We start from the raw sequence: 18285 nt of genomic DNA, 5'->3' as shown, positions 1-18285 counted from the left end.
GAAACTATTCTGTCATGTCATATGATAATCAGACAAAGATGATATTAGAGCAAAGAAGAGATTGTACTAAGTTTTGGGATGTTAATGTATGTACTTATTTTGGTTTTGGAAAATTGTGAGGATTTCAAATTGGGGTATTGTTCTTGCTAGGCTGGCATTATGTCAGTGGTTAATTTTAGGATAAGGGTTCTCTTTCCACAAAAACATGCACCTGATCTGTCCTTTTAAGTTTCCCATCATCAATTGCATCAGAGTTGCACACCAACTTGTCTAGCTTCCTGGATCCTGCAGTCCCTTCCAACGTTAGTCTCTAGATAGTGCAGGATGGTGGAAATGATCTAATGCACCCAGCTATAGATTGAGAAGGAACTCCCCTAAAATTTGGCCTGGTTTCTGTTCTCAAGCCTCCTAAGTAGTTAAAAGTACAGATTGGAGCCCCTGGTGCCAAACAGTAACAGTATTTTTAAAGCAATTAGACATTTATATGACACGTTTGTGATTACCTCAGGAAAAGAATAAAAGAGCAATGAAGCATAGAGGACAAACAGAATTTTAGCTAGCTACTCACAGGATGAATCAGCTTAGCTAGCTACTCTGGAGGCCGAGATCTGAAAACCACTTTTCAAAGCCAGTACAATCATGAAAAAACATGTGATTATCTCCAAAAAACCAGAAGTGCATCAGTGGCTCAAGTGGTAGACCACTACTTTGGGCACAGATGCTTAGAGCAGGAATGATGAATGCATGCATGAGCACATGAACATGCACGTGTGTGTACAGGCACGTGTGTGCACACACACACACAGATGAGTATTTCAATGCAGAGTTCTTTATTTGTTTTTACCTTGCTGTACTTTATTTCCCTGTATTAGTTCACAAATTAACAAAATCAGCTAAGCACCTATTTACATACAACTCATCATGTTTCTCTAAAGTCTACTCTCTTTTGGGCAGCCTGCTCTTATTTGACCCAAAAGTAAATTATTCAAGAGATCAATTCATCTCCCTCATCTCTGTAATGTTAGATGACTGTTTAAGTTCTTCCTAGCAATATAATTTTGTGAAATCCTACATCAAGCAGCATATTTCTTTCATGAAATGGGAAGCCTCTGGAAAAAAATAAACTATAGGTTTTACTCCTCCTGGCAAGCATCTGGAAATTTATTATCTTCATATAATCAATGATATGTCTGTGTATGCCAAAAACGGCTGTGAAAATAAAAAGACCCTTCTAAGCACATAGAATTCGTATACCATTAATAGGTATGAAGGTTTTTTTTATTATTCTGAAAATACCATACAGAAGAGTTTCAATTACATGGGCAAGATAATGAGTACATTTCTTATCAAGCATTGTTGCCTCCTCTTTTGTTTCCACTTCCTATCACTTTCCATCTCATCCCTCCTGCCCCTCCCCCCATTATGCCCCTCCTTGAGAAAATTTTAAAGTTCATTATTCGACAAAACATCTTGTACATCTCATTGTTACAATGGGTCCAACTCTATCCTTTTTTAAAAGATTTGTTTTTTCCTTTCCCTTCCACAAACTATACCAACATAAAATACAGTGAAAACAGGAGCTATATTGTGGGGAAGGGACATACAAAGCAACAAAAATTCATCTTATAAATATGTTAGAAACAATCGCATGAAAGAAAGAATATTTGAATGCTTATCTTGGGGTACATTTCACCTAACATCAACGAATCGGACCTTTTCTGCTTGTCTCAGACATATCCTATTTATTGCCAATAAGGGAAACCATGGGGACTATGTGTACTTGGACCTGGCATAGTTCACTTAATATAATTTTTTCCAAGACATTCATTTTCCTAACAATGGGGCAATGTCATTATTTCTGATGGAGGCAAAAATTCCATTGTGTATATATACCACAATTTATTGATCCGTTCATCTACTGAGGGGCATGTGGGTTGGTTCCAAGCTTAGCTATGGTAAATAATATTGCCATAAACATAGTTGTGCTGGGAGCTTTAGTGTGGTCTTCTTTGTGATCATTTGCGTAAATGCCCAAAAGTGTGATTCCTGGGTTATAGGGGAGCTCCATATGAAGTCTTTTGAGGAACCTCCATACCCCTTTCCAAAGTGGTTGAACAAGTTTACACTACCACCAACAATGCAGTAGGGTTCCCCTATCCACATCTCCTCCTGCATCTGTTGTTATTAGAGTTCTTGATTATAGCCATTCTAACTGGGATGAGGTGGTATCTCAATGTTGTTTTGATTTGCATTTTTTATAGCTAGGGGGGTTTAGCATTTCTTCATGTGTCTATTGGCCATCTTTCCTTCCTCTTCAGAGTAGTTTCTCTTTAAGCCTTTAGCCCACTTATTTATTGGACTGTTGATTCTTTTATGATTTGTTTTTGGGGGATTTAATTTTTTGGAGTTCCAGATATATTTTAGATATGAGACCCTTGTCCATTGTATGGCTAGTGAAGATCTTCTCCCAATTTGTGGACTTTCTATGGATCTTGCTAGCTATGTTCTTTGCCATATAGAAGCTCTGCAATTTCATGCAGTTCCATTTGTCAACCTTTCTATGATTTGTTGTGTTTCTGGGTCTCTATTAAGCAATTTTCAGCCTGTACCAAGGAGATCTAGGGTTTCTTCTATTCCATCCTGTAATATTTTCAGAGTGTCTTCATATTGTGAGGTCTTTGATCCATTGGGAGTTGATTCTGCTACAGGGTGATATATAAGGATCTAGATTTATTTTTCTACAAGTAGTTAACCAATTTTGAGAGCACCATTTACTGAAGAGGCTGTCTTTCTTCCATTCTATTTTTTTCAGCTCCCTTATCAAAGATTAGATGGCTGTAGGTCTTTAGGTTCATTTCAATTCTATTCCATTTGTCCTGAGGTCTGTTCTTGTGCCAGTACCAAGCTGTTTTGCTTACTATGGCTTTGTAGAAGAGTTTGAAATTTGGTACTGATTTTCCTCCAACACTGTTCTTTCTGTTAACGATCATTTTTGCTATTCAGGGTCTTTTATTGTTCCATATGAATTTTTGGATTGCCTTTCCTATGTCCTTGAAAAATGAGGTTGGAATATTGATAGGTATCACATTCAATTTGTAGATAGCATTGGGAAGTTTTTCCATTATCACGATTTGATCTTTCCAATCTAGGAACATGGGAGTTTTCCACTTTCTAAGTTTGTTTTGATTTCCTTTTACAGGTATTTAAAGTTTTCATCATAGAGGTCCTTCACTCCTTTGATTAAGTTAATTCGTAGGTATTTTATTTTTTGTGGGGCTATTACGAATGGAGTTGCTTTCCTAATTTCAGCCAGAATTTTCTCATTGTAGGCATACAGAAAAGCCATGGGTTTTTGAGGGTTAATTTCATACCCTTCTAGTTTGCCCAAGTTTTGAGTAACCTGGAGTAACTTGGGAGCGGGGTCTTTAAATACAAGATCATGTCATCTGCAAAGAGGGAAAGTTATACTTCTTTCCCTATTGGGTTCTTCTTTATGTTTGAATTGAAGAGCAGTAGAGAGTGGGCCTCCTTGTCTCGTTCCAGAGATTAGAGGGAATAGCTTTAGATTTTCACCATTGAGTATAATGCTTTCTGTAGTTTTGTCATGCACAACCTTTATTGTATTGAGGAATGTTCCATAGATTCCTAATTTTTCCAGGACCTTCACCATAAAAGGGTGTTGGATCTTGTCAAAAGCTTTTTCTGCAACTATTGAGATAACCATGTGGTTCTTATCCTTGCTCTTGTTGATGTGATGAATTATGTTAATTGATTTGTGTATATTGAAGCAGCTTTGCATCCCTGAAATGAATCCTGTTTGCTCATGGTGTATGATTTTTTGGATGAATTGTTGAAGTTGATTAGCCAAAATTTTGGTGAGAGGCTTTGCATCAATGTTCATCAAAGAAATGGGTCTATAGTTCTCTTTCTTTGATGAGGGTTTGGGGATGAGGGTTATGATGGCTTCATAGAAAGAGTTCGGTAGTGAACTTTCTCTTTCAATTTCATTGATGATTTCGAGGAGTATTGGTGTGATTTCTGCTCTGAAGGCCTTGTAGAATTCTGCTGTATAACCATCTATTCCTGGGTTTTTCTTAGATGGGAGTTCTCTTATTGCTCTTTCTATTTCAATGCTTGATATGTGCCTGTTAAGATGTTTTAACTCATCTTAGTTTCAGCATGTCAATATTTGCCAGGAAAATGTCCATTTCTGCCAAGTTCTCAAACATATTAGCATAAAGTTTTGAGCAGTATTCCTTTATAAGGTTCTGAATCTTGGTTGTTTTTGTAGTGATGTTTCCATTCTCATCTCTTACTTTATTAATTTGGGTGTGTTCTCTTCTTTTTCTTTTTTAAGGGTCTGTCAATTTTGTTAATTATTTTGAAGAACCTTCTCATTTTGTTGATTCTTCATATGGTTTTTTTTTGGATTCTAATTCATTTAATTCTGATTGAATTTTAATTCTTTCTTTCCATCAACTTGATTGGGGTTTATCTTGATTCACTTTTTCAAGGAGTGTCAGATCTCATTAAATTTTTGGTTCCAGGTCTCTCCAATTTGTTAAAACAGGAACTCAGAGCTATATACTTGCCTCTGAATCATGCCTTTTCTGTGTCCCAGAGGAGCAGAAAATCTCTGTGCTAGTTTTTGTTGAATAATATGGACATTTGAACTTCGATTCTAAGCTCTTCCATGACCCACTCGTGTTTGAACAGTGTGTTTTTCAGCCTCCATCTTTTACTGGACTTTCTTTGGTGGCTTTTTGTGTTGAGTTCTAATTTTTTTCCCTTTTGGTCTGATAGAATGCAAGATATGAATTCAATGTTTCTGAATTTTGACAAGTTTGATTTGGAAAATGTTCCATGTGCTGCTGAGTAAAAAGTGTACTCTTATGCTGCTGGATGAATATTTGCTAGATGTCTGCTAAATCAGTTGATGTATGCACTTGTTTAGATCTGCGGTTTCTCTGTTGAGTTTTTGCCGAGTTGATCTATTTAGTGGGAATAGTGGTTTGTTAAAGTCCCCAACAATTAATGTCGTTGGATCTATGTGAGATTTATAGTAGTATTTCTTGTATAAATTTGGGTGCACTATTGTTTGGCAAATATTTAGAATTTTAATATCCTCCTGAAAGAGATATCCCTTAATTAGTATGTAGTAACCTTCTTTATCTCTTCTCAATAATGTTAATTTGAAGTCTATTTTATCTGATATTAGGATTGCAACTCCTGCCTGTTTTGGGGGGCCTTTTGCTTGGTAGATTTTGTTCCAGCCTTTCACTTTCAAAATGTGTTTGATTTTTATGGGCAAGTTGTGATTCCTGAAGGTAGAAGATAGAAAAATCTTGCATTTTAAACCAACTAGACAGTCCATGTCACTTAATTGGAGAATTACATCCCTTAATATTGAGAGAGAGGACTGAGAGGTATTTGGGTGCTCCTGCCATTTTATCCAACTTCTTGGGTGCTGCGCCTACTGGATTCTTTCTCTGGTTCTTGGATTCTGTTTGTATGTGGTTTCTTGGCCTTTATTGTGGTCTTGTTGGTTTTCTATGTTTAGGACATCTTTTAGTGTCTTTTGTAGAGCTGATTTGGTGGAGATATATTGTTTGTTTTTCTTTGCTATGGAATATTTTTATTAGACCTTCAATTATGATTGAGAGTTTGGCTGTGTACACTATTCTTGGTTGATAGTTGTTTGTCTTGAGAGCATGGCATACACTATTCCAGGCTCTTCTTGCTTTAATTGTCTCTTTTGAGAAATCTGAGGTGATTCTAATTGGTTTTCCTTTATAGGTGACTGATCTTTTCTCCTTGACAGCTTTAAGGATATTTTCCTTGGTCTGAATTGATCCTGTGTGGCTTATAATTAATTGGACGATGGGAAGTCCTGTTCTTGTCTGGTCTATTTAGAGTTTTAAAAGCTTCTTGTATCTGAACATGCCTATCTTTTTGTGTATTGGGAAGTTCTCTGCTGGGATCCTGTTGAACAAATTTTCTAGACCATTACCTTCTGTCTCTATATGCTCCTCTACAACCATTTCCCTCAGATAAGGCCTTCTGATGGTGTCTTCCAAGTGTTGAATAGATCTATCATATTTCTTGAAGTTGTCTTGGATAGTTGTATGTTCTTTCTCTATAATACCTAGGCTGTCTTCAATGCCGGAGATTCAATCTTCTGCATAGTCTAACCTAATGTCAAGACTTTCTACTTTATTTTTCATTTCTTTTCCTTTTAATTGGTTGGCTGTTATGGCTTCAAATTCTTTGTTGGAGCTTTGTTTTAGATCTTGTATGAAATTCTTTACTTCCTTAATTTGGTGTTCAGTGTTTACTCTCAAATCACTTAGTTGATTGGTTATGGTTTCCTTGGACTCCCATTCCTTCTGTTGGGCTCCATTCAGCATTCCCTTTGTGGTCTCCCTGACTCCTTTCAGGTGACTGTTTATGGATTCCATGAATGGCTCTATTGATCTTTGTCTATGCTCATCCAGCTCTTGCAATTCTTGTATTACTCTTTGATTAGATTTCTAACGTTCATGTAACTTCTCTAGTTCTCTTTGACTGATCTCAGCCTGCTCACACAATTCCTTTATTTCTCTTTGAGTATTCTCAACCTGCTCACGCAATTCCAGTATCAATCTTTGAGTAGCTTTCTCAAGCCCATGAGTTTCCTGTTTTGATCTTTGGTTTGCCTCCTCTCTTCCCTAACACGTTCACACTGAGTCCTTTGCAGGGTTTCAATCTTTTCATTCACCATGTTTACCAGTAGTGTTTGTAGAGCTTTTTGGGAACTCTCGTCTGGATTATTCATGATCTGTTCTGTCACCTGATTATCTTGAGTGGGAATTGAGATACCCGTACTTGCCATTTTCCTTGTGTTTTTCTTGCTTGTTCTGCCCATATGGGATGAAAGTAATGCCAGTTTTGTGCTAGAACACCATTTTAAGGCAAGCATCAACCAAAGTCCTGTAATTGCATAGTCAAATGTTTGAAGATACAATCTAGTTCAACAGATACAGTCCATTCAACATTAAATAACTATATTTTCATGGGCTAAGAATACCAAAGAATAATTTGACAAACCAGAAATTATTATGTTTAGGGAGAAAGGTGGGGAAAACAGCGTTAGAGGGACGTGGAAAGGTAAAAGGAGAGTGAAATTAACCAAGTCCTAATCTCACAGAGGGAAATGGATTGGAAAGAATGATAGAGAAGAGAGAAGAAAAAATTTTAAAAAAGAGACAAGAAAAAATGGAAAGACAAATATTTAAATTTAAAAAGTGAAACTCTTAAAAGTAATGAAAATTTAAAGAAGTAAAATTGAGAGATGGACAAGGATGAGAGGAGGGGAGGGATAGAAAGGAGACCTGAAAAACTAAAAAATAAAAATACTTCAAATAATTTATAGGTATAAATAAATAATACTGCTATTAAGGAATTTAATCCTAAGAGGTTTTGAATTGAGTAATACGTTTTTGGATTAAGAATGTACACAATTGTGGATAAGGTCTTATAATCAATGACAGGTATATAGGAGGTGAACAGAACAACAAATAATTCATGCAAAAAGAACAAAAGATGAAAAAGTAAAACGAATGAGAAAGAAAGAACAAAAAAGACCAACAGGTCAGTAAACATTTTTTTTTAAAAAAGCACACACACACACACACACACACACACACACATACACCTAAAATAAAAGTTATAAGAGGAAGAAAAAAAGATTAATGAAAACAATTTTTATCATTAAAAAGTAAAAATTTAAAAAGATACAAAAAAGACTTCTTTGATTTTGTTTTGGGAGGGTTGATGGGAAGATCCTGTATCTCCCTTGTGTCAGTAACCAGTCTCTTGGTGGAGTCTCTGGTTTGCTTGTGGTGTTTGGTTTTCTGTGGCTTGATTGGTTTCTTAAGTCAGTTTGTTTGGGCAGGCAGAAAAAATTCTGTTGGTTTACCCAGAAGTTTGTGATTGCCTCCCAGGCTAGTTCAGTGGGAGGGAGATCTGCTTTGAGTATCACAAAAGAGGGAGGTGGCTGTTTCCTCTAGTTTGGAGTTACTGTAATAAGGCTGGGTTCTGGGTAAAGTTGAGGCCTTTCAGCAAACAGTAGCTTTTCCCTGAGGGGCTAGCTTCTGAAACATTCACAAAGCCCAACCTGGAGCCATTCTCAGGGTTTATGTTTACTGAGTTTCAATTGATTGTCAGGGCTGTTGTAGGAAGGGGCAGCCTCTGGCTCTGTTTACCCAGTGAAGAAAGCCACTCCTTTGTGGGATTAGCTTTCTCTGCCTTGTTGTTGTGACTTTCCCATGGGTGGAGTTGAGAATGGCAGGTCAGGGTAGGTACTTGTGACTAGCTAAATGACTCTTTTGTTTTCTTCAAAGAACTGAGTTGGATCTAGCTACTTAGCCAGGCTTTTGTCTACATTAAAGGTGGATATCTCCGGTGTTGGGGGGAGGGGTGTCCTTCCCTCCTCTGCTCCCTTTGAGAAGGAGTGAGGATGTTAGTTTTGCACTCACGCTGGAGTGTGGGTTCCTGGGTAGCCTCTGGTCTGCTATCTGCAGGATGAAGATATCTGCTACTTGTCAGTTCTTGCTCGTGTTGAGTAAAATCTGCTTGCCCGCTGCATCTGGCACATTTGTCCCAGACTCTCTGGGTTGTAGTTATGGCGGCTATGGATGGCACCACAGCCGCCACAGCAACCTCAGCCATGGTTGCTGGAAAATGCTCAGATCTGTCTCCTTACCTGGATTTTTCCTCTCTGCCCAAACTCTCTGTAATGTGATGGCACACTTGGTGTGCCTAGGACTGTTCATTAGAACACTAGAACTGCTTTCTATGCAAGAGCTTGTTTAGCCACCAGATTCTCCTCCGCCATTTTCTCGAAATTTCTGAAGGTGTTTAAATATTACTGGAATTGTTTTGGAATAAATAATGTTCACCTTGACTATCTTGAGAAAGAAGAACTGGTTTCTCAGCACTATAGGTAAGAACTTGAGTGAAAGAAACAAAAGGAAAAATGAGGAACAACTCAACACATACATTCAAAAGAAACAAAACAACCCAAGAAAACACCAAATAACTCAGTACTCAAGAACCTGCAGGAAATGCAAAAATTTTTTTTTAAATAGCTATGATAAGTTTATGAAAATCCTGACTACGAGGGAGTCTACTATTGTGAGGATAGTGGTTAAAGCTCAGACTGGGCAGAAAGATCTGTACACAATGCCAGGCACTTGTTATTCTAAATTCCAGGAAGAATAACATAAAGTAGACTGAGCCCACGATCATACACAAGTAGGAAGCAAGATTCTATCTGAAAATTAATCAGGATAATTTAGGGCTGGGGGCATGCCAAAGTGGTAAGAACAACCATTTAGTAGACACAAGACACTCAATTCAAATTCCAATCTTATGTGTATTAAAGAAAAAAAGCTATGACTTTAAATAATGGGAATAATTGCAAGATTTGAATATTTGAGTGGAGAAAAATCCATGAGAGAGGTAGAGTTTACCCATGTTGTAATACTTTCTACTTAAGTGATAATATTATGTGGTACTCCAGACATAACAGAGTTACCTTGCAAATGAGCATGGATGTGCATTTGTGTGAAGGAAATACTCTATTTACATAAGTGTAAATTAAATACTTTTTGGGGGTAGATTTTAGTTCTTGTACTAAGAGTCTGGGTGATATCTCTGAGTCTTTTCACTCAAGGCTATCACTCTACTACTATGAGCCACAATTCCAATTCTGATTTTCTGTTGGTTGTTTGGAGATAAGAGGCTCATGGACTTTCCTGACCAGGATAGTTTCAAAACCATGATCATCAGCTCTCAGCCTTCTGAGTAACCAGGATTCCAGGCCTGAGTCGTCCATGTTTTTAATAATTTAGTAAATTGTACAGTTACAGAAGTTATAATTTATCATTATAACCTTTATAATATATGTGTTTATATTTATATCAATGCATACATATAGAAATATTTTAACATATTTTGTATCTATAGTAGATTTATGAAATCATCCTTCATTATAAAATAACATGGAAACAAGTTTAATGAGGAGCAAAACAAAGGGAATTGTCACATGTTTCTTATTGTTGAATGAAATATGAATTGTGAGAATCAGTTTTAGAAAACCATTTAACAAAATGGATAATGGCTATTAATTCCAATCCCTTTATTTGCCCACATTGTGCATCCTCACATATGAGTGTCAAAGTCAAACCACACTTTTTTGCCTTTGTATTTAAATCACATGTTATAATTTAGGGGATAGATGAAGTAATCAAATAAAGATTAAAATAATACTAAGTGAGGCTATGAGTTAGAGCTGAAAATTATTTTAAATATTATAATAGCTAATTTAATCCCATATCTCTTACTTTTGCTCTATTGTCATATACCTCATTCCCACATTAGGAAAGTACATAGAAGGTTCTCACTAAATTATGTGTAAAATTATGAAAAATGTATTAAAAGAATATGGGCACATCAGGGCTGCGAAAGTGGCTCAGTGGTAGAGGTCTTGTCTTGCATGCCTGAGGCCATGGGTTTGATTTCTCAGCACCACATAAGCAAAAAGAAGAAAGCCAGAAGTGACGCTGTGGTAGATTGCTAGCCTTGAGCAAAAAAGCTGAGGGACAGCACTAGAGGGGCCCAGAGTTCAGGCCCCTCGACCGGAAAGAAAACAATAACAACAACAAAAGAATATGGGCACAGTCTGGTTTTAGCTGATTGGTACATGTAGGGGGTAGTGTGTTTTTGAGGACCTGAAAAACGTTGTGATGTAGATGAAGGAAGGGATGTGCTAATTCTGGAAAATTGGCTTGAGGATTGCTCCCAGAAAAACAGTGATGAATTTTCCCAAAAGGTTAGAGAGAATAAAATCACTCTCACAATCATGTTCACTACTGCACTATTCACCGTAGAGAATTTATGGAAACAGCCCAGATGCACTTTAGCAGAGGGATGGTTGGAGAAAGTGTTGCATATATACACAATTGGATTGCACCCATCCATTATAAAGACTGTTACAGCATTTGCAAAGAAATGGATAGAACTAAAATTATGTTAAATAAACGAAGTCACAGCCAGACACAAAAAGAACGCGTATTTAGAAGCCAGAATTTTATACAAGTTAAAAAACAGTATTAATCAAAGCATGCTATTTGTAGAGGAGTATTTAACAGGTGTAATTTCTTATAAAATTGAACTTTTAATCCAACAAAATGAATACCAGGAGGCTACCACTTGGAAAATGTGAGGGAAAATCAAAGGGAAGAAATAAAGAGACTTATGGAAGTAGAGAGTGAAGCCATAATATTCAATGCAGATAGTATGAAACTAATAAAAACGAAAGTGGATTGAGGTTTAGAAGGATGTGAGAAAGTTATGTAAAGATCCATTGTACTTATAAACTGATTCGTTGAATGGAAAACATTTCGTACACCTATTTAATAAAAATATAATTAAAAACAATGGAGACATCTGATCTTAAACCATGAGTCAATATGATACTTGCCTTCTCAGAAATTTTCTTTGCAGGTATTTTCCTCATAATGACAGAAAAGTGAACAACGCAATGTATATCAATACATCACTTTGCATATCCTAAATAGACAATATAAAAATCACAGTAAAAATATTAGAATATATCACATGATAAAATAAAAGGTAGAAAGTATCAAACTCTGATTGTTTTTCCAAGTACTTTACAATTGGTATCTAATTTAATCCTCACAATAATCCCATAAAGTGAAACTATTTCTATTTTTAATTCTAAGATGATGATATTTAAGTCTTCAGAGTTGGAATTACTAGTACAACATTCTACACACGGTGTTAGCCCGTGTTCCATTCCCACTATATGAACTAACCTCATTCTATTTTATAACTAAATACTAGCACTCAGTCTACTAATTCTAGGAAAATTCCCAAAATTATTGTGAACACTCTAATAATATTTCCTTTATCTTTGTTAGAAAATAGGTAACTAAGACGGACACCGGTGGCTCACGCCTATAATGCTAGCTACTCAGGAGGCTGAGATCTGAGGATTGTGGTTCAAAGCCAGCTTGGGCAGGACAGACTGTGAGACTCTTATCTCTAATAAACCACTAGTAAACTGGAAGTGGCACTGTGGTCCAAGTGGTAGAGCGCTCGCCTTGAGTAGAAGAGCGCAGGAACAGCACCCAAGCCCAGAGTTCAAGCCCCATGACCAACAACAACAAAAAAGACAATAAGTAACTGTAAGAAGAAAACTCTACGTTCATAATCAATTTATACCTCCCCAGTGAAAGGAACTGCTAAACTATAACATTCTTGATTTCTAGCTCAAAATAGTAGAAATCATATTTTATGCCTTCACTCAACACTGCACTGCCTGGGGACCCCATCTCTGGTTAACACAGTCTTACTGAAAGAATGACCTGCCCAATTCCTGATGGAAACAGACTGCAGGCCTTTTGGAGCAATCGTTTCCACATTGTAGCTCACCTAAATTTTTTACCATTTGAAGTATTTTGATTGCTTTTTATACCCACCATTTTTAGAGAAATGTACTACTTTAAAATGTTATTAAAGAAAGAATGATATAAAATCACATTTGACCCCAGATAAATATTTTACCTTTCATATACCCAAAAATGCAGTCTTACCTATCATTAATGTTAGGAATGAGAGGTTAAAAATCATTGACACCAAGACCTAATTATGAATTAAAGACTCTCCAACTTGTGAATACAATTGGTTTAAAAAGACATCAATACTACTGCATTTTTAAGTCCCTATTATAATGATAATGATTCGCTATGATAATCATAATGATAAACTATTAACACTTAAAAATAACTCATTTTCTTGGGAGTAGGACGAAAAGCATAAGATTAATCCTAATTATTTTTAAAAACTTTATTTAAAAGTTCACTCATAACTAGAAAGATTCTCAAACTAACTGAAATAGAGAGGAAATAATTTAACTGCATCATCTACATTCAATAGACTGTTAATAGAAAACAAAATTATACTAATAATTAGCTTACCCAATTCACTTAATTCTTTTATTCTATTCCATTTATTTTCATAAAAACTGGGTTTTCATAAAATGAAGCATAAAAAAGCGTATATACCCACTTATTTTTTCAGATCTTAACAATATTTCAGAAATTTTAGCTCTACAGTCAATGAACTGAAATAATACTAAAAGATTCAAAGGATTTTCAGAAATTGCAAGACTTGCTCTGAGATGTTATGTATATTGGAACAGATATTCAAAAAGCCTTATTTGTTAAAGTTGCCGTAGTTTCTCCCACAAAAGAGCCATTAGTAAAGATACCTGTGCATGTACAAAACACCTTCAAATGCATCCACAATATGGACATAACACTTGCTTTTTGTTTGTTCGTTTTTGAAAGGAATATCTAACAAGCATATCCACAATACTTATTTTCAATGAATAAGATGGGATATTCAAACATAATATGGATTGGATTATCTCTTAGTGAGAATAGATATAATCTTGCAAAGAAAGTGATTTTCAACAGAATTCCGGAAAGAGTTTATCCAACTTGTGTTTCACAGGAATAATCAGAGAGTAATACCTGTTTGGTCAAGTCAGTCCAAATCACTCTATGAGTGTATCTTAAAAGTATAACCAATTTAAGAGGTCAAGTACGTATTTTGTACTGACAATCATCTTATAGCAACAACTTACTAATTATGTCTGTATCTTCTTACCTAACATACAATAAGAGCTGAAAGCGGTCTCTTTTTCTAACTTAATATTGTAAATGCTTTGATTATGATGTTATTATTAGACAAATAATATGTACAAAGGCTGGTTCCACTGAAATGACATGACAGAACACTGATAAATAAAAACATTGCAACACGGTTAGCTTTTTTCAGCCTCACCCTGTCCACATTGGCAAGCAACATTGCAACAGCACACGCACACATATACACATACACACATGTTTGCACATATACACACACATATACACGCATGCTAAATTCAGGGTTTATTGTACAAAAAGTCCACATAAAATATTAGTGATTAGGACAAATGATAATATGCCTTATTACAAAATAATACATAAACCATTACCACGCATGTTACATTTTACCTGCCTCTCCATATGTGACCACTTAATTTAGTTTTAATTAATTAATTACCTTATTAATTAATTTATTTGTTTGGTGCTACTACTAGGGCTTGAACTCAGGGCCTGGCTTTGTCCCAGAATTTATTTTTTGTTTCAGTTTTCTCAAGGCTAGCATTTTACTGCTTGTACCAGAGCTCCATTTCTAGATTTTGCTGGTTACATTCAAATCAGAATCTAATGCACTGTTTTTTCTTGGTCTGTTTTCAAACCACAATGCTCAGATTTCATCTTTCTGATTAACTACTACTAAAGACATAAGCCATCAGTGTGGCTGCTACTTTTTCCTATATAGTTATCTAATGCACATACTTAGATGGTAATTTTAAAATGAGAGTATCGAAGCAAGATGTACAGTGATGATACTGTCCTGTCAGAAATTCAAGTTAGTAATGTAAATTTATTCTTAAAACCATACACAAAAAATACCATGATATTGTGTAAGAGAACTCACTATTGAACATAGGAGCCTTAAGAGCTTTCTAATAGATCCATTATTTATTGGTACCCAACATTAGAAAAATGTATGCAGCATTGGTAAAATAGAAGTCCTTTGCATGACTACATACATTCCTTGTTTTTATAAGACACTTGCTTTCATCTAAAAAGTAGGCCTGTCTATTGTCTTCATGTGATTTTGATGATTGAAAGTGCTTAGTGAGAAGGTCAAAATGTATTAGTAGTCCTTCACTATCAATTCTCATTTTCTTCTTGGAGAATATAATAATCAAATCAATAGTTCAGAATCGGCAAACAATACTTCAGAATCATGCTTCCAGTGCAAGTGGATCACCAGTAAGAAATCCTCAATACCAATTTCCACAAAGTTTTGTCACAGATACAATCTCTCTGCCTTCTCTAGCTGCTTTACTATCCTCTTATTCCTTCATTGTACAAGAAAAGTATGATTCAACTGATTTCAGTCAGATCTGTTACTAGAACTATCAAGGATTTATTTTACTGTCTGTAGTTTGGGAAAGTTATGTCTCTTTACGTAGGCTACTAAAAATGTATTTACTAACTTCAAGTAAATACATAAATTCGATTTCCATCTCTTTTAAAAAATAAAATTTTGTTTGCTCTACAAATTGATCAGAGGCATGGATTATGTGGCTAGCTACGTCATTACACATCTTTCTATTTCTTTCTCTCTCCCTTTCATGGTTCTCATATATAACACGATTGCTCCATAATTATCCTAATTTATTTTGCTTTTATATTTTTGGTTGTATCATTTCACTTTTTGCTCTGCCATTTCCCAAATCATTTATATGGAAGGCATTATTTCCTATTTTCTCATGCCTAGAATAAGCTGCACATGAAGACATCACTGGTCCTCATTTTCAGTGTGTACATTTGAATATGGAGGAATATCTTTCCTCTGCTCTCCATCAATTCCCTACTCTCCAGTTAGAATAATTTCGAATAGTAAAATTGGAAAAAGAGAAAATAAATCATGGTGAATAAACAGTTGCAGAAAATTCACCAGATATTTCTGACCAGTTCAACCAATGTGAACTATTAGGGAAATACATGGACACCTCATTCCCACTGGCACTCAAAGTCTCTGGTTAGGCAATTCTTAGGAATATGGGGAACAAGATGAAAAAGTAAGGAATGGTATCAATTGCAAGAAAAAAATTGGAGAAGGATCCAACCATATTTCTTCAATGGGCTGTCGAAAATATTCAGCTTACTACAGTGCGGAGACTTCTTTCTCAAAAGGCCACTTATGTGAATAGTAGGGATGATGATCAGTATATCCCTCTTCAAGAAGCCTACGGTGGACACTTAGACATTGTCAGTGAGTTGGTGTCTCAAGCGGCACATGCAATAACTGTAGATGACTGGACACCCCTGAACAGTGCATACACGTGGAATAATACCAGAGTCGCTTCTTTCTTACTTCATCATGATACAGATACCAATGGCCAAACTAACGGACTTTTTTTTAAAATTTTTTTTGGTCTGTTCGTGGGGCCTGAACTCTGGGCCTGGACGCTGTCCCTCATCTCTTCAGCTCAAGGCTAGCACTCTACCACTTGAGCCACAGCACAACTTCCCGCTTTTTTTTTCTGCTTATGTGGTGCTGAAGAATCGAACCTTGGGCCTCATGTATGCAAGGCCAGCACTCTACCACTGAGCCACTTTCCCAGCCCAAATATTTTTGTTTGTTTGATTTTTGTTGTTGTTGTGTTTTTTTTCTTTTTGGTCGGTCATGGAACTTGAGCTCTGGGCTTGGGTGCTGTCCCTGTGCTCTTCAGCTCAAGGGGAGTGCTCTACCGCTTGAGCCACAGTAACACTTCCCCAAACTAAAGGACTCTTGACACGCTTATATCTTGCTGTTGAGAATTGAGATAGCAAAGATACGCTGGATCGCCTTCTGTTGAACCATTACATAAATCCAGGCCTGAAGAACAACATAGAAGAAACTCTATTTGACATTGCCAAAAGCATAAGTATGTATCACTACCTCTATGAAGTTGTAAAAGGCTGTACAAATTGTTCACCGAAGTCCTAATGGTTGGGTTAAGTTTCTTAAATTTCAAAAATGCAAGTTCATCTTTTGTGTCCCTACAAAATATTTTCACAATCCAAATAAGTGCAATATCTTTTTTTTTTTTTTTTTTTGGTCGGTCATGGGGCTTGAACTCTGGGCCTGGAGCTATCCCTGTGATCTTCAGCTCAAGGTGAGCCCTCTACCACTTGAGACACAGCTCCACTTCCAGTTTTCTAGTGGTTTATTTGAGATAAGTGTACCACAGACTTTCCTTCCCAGGCTGGCTTTGAACCATGATCCTCAGATATCAGTCTCCTGTTTAGCTAGGATTATAGGCATGAACCACCAGTGCCCCACAGCACCAATATTTTACTGTAAAAATTCATGGATTCCGCGGAATTCTTCCAAGTTAATTGCCTGCCTTGGATGGAAAAATATATTCAATAGATTTTGTAAACATGTATAATAATTTCTTCAGAGTTTGTGATTTTTTTTAATAAGAAATAATTTTAATTTACCTGTTGAAATGAGTAGTACAGAAACTAAAATATTTCTGGTGCTTGTCTGAAAATGTATATTTTATAATATTCTATATTCTATGTTTGCATAATGTTCATAATTTATTTTCTCCTAGATATACATTGAATTCTATATTATTTTATAATATATACGTTCATTAATGTGTACTTTCCGATTGTATTCCATATAGAAACAGTTTGATTCCTTTTTTTCTAGGTCTTAATATTATTTTTCTTTGGGATAAAATGACAATGTTGTCTAATTTGAAAAGTTTTGTAAAGTTTATGCTATGTAAACGCCTTTCTGAGGTGATTTAATACACTGATGTCAAACTAAATTTAATTATATGAATTACGTGTATTGTTACACTTGTAATTTTGTAATCAACTTTTTAATCACTTTTTTTCATTTCTTGCATCTGAAGAATGAAAAATTTGGAATACTTCTCAAATTTTCATATTATCCTTGTGCAAGTGCCATGTTAATCTCTGTGTTGTAATTTGAGTATACGTGCTGCTGAAGCATGTAGTATCCTCGAAATTTAATAGTTAATGCTGCAATCTTTATGCAGGCTTATATCTATGGGTGCCTACTTGTAACAAGGAAACCTTATTGTTCCTAACAATGCTATCGATCTTATTTCCCTAAAATTCTGTGAATATTGGAAAAAATTATATTGATCAGTCGATTGCTCACATTTCCAAACTATTTTTGCCAATGAATACTTAAGTCTTTTTATTTGGAATTTGATCATACTCTCTATTATTTATAGTTAGGTCCAAAGGTGATGGCTTTTTCAAGTACTTATTTGTCCAGCTTTGTGGACCTAATGGATTCAAACTAAGCGTTGCTTAAGCGCTACTTCTAAACTTCTTCAGCTGACATTTTCCCAAATGAGGTGTTACTGGAACAAATGTCTACCTGAGCCTTTACCCTTCTTCCATGTGGGAACAGACCAACCAGAATACCTTACCCTGACAGCAAAGATTTTCTTACTAGAACAAAACTAATCTTGGTTACAAGGGATCATAGAGAGATGAACAGTTCAAACAGAACTGTTCAGACGAGAAGGTATTTTATCAAAATATAATTGTTTATTATACC

At 35.8% G+C, this 18285-nt stretch overlaps 1 pseudogene; it reads right to left on the bottom strand.

Moving 5' to 3' along the window:
* Window positions 1-17609: 17609 nt before the first annotated feature.
* On the bottom strand, window positions 17610-17706 carry LOC138829380 (U6 spliceosomal RNA; annotated as a pseudogene).
* Window positions 17707-18285: the final 579 nt, after the last annotated feature.

This window comes from Dipodomys merriami, unplaced genomic scaffold (assembly GCF_024711535.1).
Source record: "Dipodomys merriami isolate MVZ:Mamm:240054 unplaced genomic scaffold, mDipMer1.0.p SCAF_170, whole genome shotgun sequence".
NCBI lineage: Eukaryota > Metazoa > Chordata > Mammalia > Rodentia > Heteromyidae > Dipodomys > Dipodomys merriami.
This window is presented reverse-complemented; position numbering and strand designations above follow the sequence as displayed.